We start from the raw sequence: 2,067 nt of genomic DNA on the forward strand, positions 1-2,067 counted from the left end.
CTTTGAGCTGCATTTCAAACAGGTAGGTGGAGTCAGATTCATCATCCATTGCGCCCCGGCCCTGTGCGTATCGAACGCCACCACGCTGCAGAGTTCTGACGTTAACACGGACATGCGCAGCAATGGGAACATTCACAAGGTGAACAACCAAAGATAATCACCGTCACTGATTCCCTTCCACAGGCCCAACTTTGTGAAGCAGTATCTTTCACTGGGAAAGGAAACACCCTTGTCCTCAGGTGCCTGCTTCATTTCGATCACGATTTCAAGCCCCTCACTCTTCTCGTCTCATTTCCAAACACTTTGCTCAGAGCCTCAAAAGAAGCTCTGCAGGTATCTGCTTGTTCCACCCGAACAGGCAGTGGGTTGCAGATTCCCACCAGTCCCAATTTGAGTGAAATATTTTTCCCCCTCCACTGATTTGAATCTTAAAGAAGAAGCCGGGGAGCAAGCTCCCTTTCTTTTCGACGACATTTCTCATTTTGTACTCGGAAGGGTTCACACCTGCGTGGGGAAACCGCAATGGATTTCAAGTCCATCGCATTAACCACTCGGCCCACGAATACAGAACCACACTGACAGCTTGACTTCCCAGGTCTGTCTGCCTGTGGAGCTGAGAAAGAGTGAACCATCGCAGAGTTTGTTTGAATCCAATCACTTCACAGTGATTCGAAACGGTTAAATATCTGCACATGGTGTTTGCAGACCTTTAGGTGTTTCACCCCAAAAGATGAAATGAACTTTCAGTTAGAAATTGCAGGCGGAACTCAGCAGGTCAGGCAACATCTGTGGAAAGAGAATCAGAGGCAACATTTCAAAATTGTGTTTTCTCCGACAGGTCCTGTCAAACCTGCCGAGTTTCTCTTTTGGTCTCGTCTTCTCAGCATACGCAGTCCCTTCCGTGAGACATGAATTCAATTCGGAAACCCCTGTGTGGAGAAGATTTCCGTTTGGGGAACATTTTCCTGACCCCATTAAAAGCGCACAGCTTCGAAGCCAAAGAAGGGCAGCGAACACACCGCCCCTGGGTGGGCTCGAACCACCAACCTTTCGGTTAACAGCCGAACGCGCTGACCAATTGCACCACAGAGACAGACACTGTCGTGGGCTGCACCATCGCTTAGTGATTTTATAATTCAGCCTTCCCGCCGAGAATTACAATTGTCGTCTATCAGTTTTACTTTTCCATAATCAAGCCTTGGAGATGTGTTGTGGAGATACCGGGGACAGTCTGCAGACACATCCATGTCACGAGCAACTAGCTTTCTTATTCCGGGGCCGTCGCCCTTCCAGCCTTTCAGTGTTTTGTCTGTTCCCGAGTTCTCTCATTGGCTCGCAGGGGAGAAGGGGTTTGAATTCCTGATGTGCAGGAACGACAATTCTTTCAATGTCTCAGATCAGTTCATGTGCCGAGAACATCAGAGTCAACCTCCCGGCCTCTTCAACAAGGGGACGGTGTCTGGACTGTCTCTGCTCAATCGGACAGGTCATCTTTCATTCTCCTCTAAATCCGCTTCCCAAAGTGTTTCTAAAGGTTCACAAAGCTGGAGACTGGGATTTCTGTTTTGCTTCATGAACATTTGAACATTTTTCCATTTCCTAACTGACAATATTTTGCCAAAATCTCTTCCAATTGTACGCCATGCCTCATGTCCATGGATGAGGAATTTCCATTTTGGGGAGACATTCCCAAGGTGGAGAATGTTCGCTTTGGAGCAAAGAAGAATAACTGGAGATTTCCTGGGGCTGTTGGTCATGATGGGAGAAGAAGCGGTGGGAATGGGCAGTTTAATGATCAGAAGAACCAATTGCCACTGACCAGAGTCAGTTACCTGAGGACAGGGATTGAAGTTCTTGAATGAAAAGCAGCACTTGTGCCTAATAAACACAGAGAATACTGCAGAAAGCCAACGGGTCGAGCAGCATCTGTGGAAAGGGAAACAGAGCTGACGTTGTGAGTCTGGTACGTTGTTTGTTCAGAACCCGAGTTTCCTGCATGGCAAACAATTCCCAGACATGAGAAAACGGGTCTTTATTGAGACGTGTTTTGTGAAGTTTGAGCGATAA

General features: G+C 47.6%; 1 non-coding gene across 1 annotated transcript; it reads right to left on the minus strand.

The window, feature by feature from the left end:
• Nucleotides 1–1,019: 1,019 nt before the first annotated feature.
• Nucleotides 1,020–1,093, minus strand: trnan-guu (transfer RNA asparagine (anticodon GUU)). The gene has a single exon. It is a non-coding gene; the product is annotated as a tRNA-Asn (tRNA).
• Between the last annotated feature and the right edge of the window lie 974 nt (nt 1,094–2,067).

Source organism: Chiloscyllium punctatum, chromosome 36 (assembly GCF_047496795.1).
Source record: "Chiloscyllium punctatum isolate Juve2018m chromosome 36, sChiPun1.3, whole genome shotgun sequence".
NCBI lineage: Eukaryota > Metazoa > Chordata > Chondrichthyes > Orectolobiformes > Hemiscylliidae > Chiloscyllium > Chiloscyllium punctatum.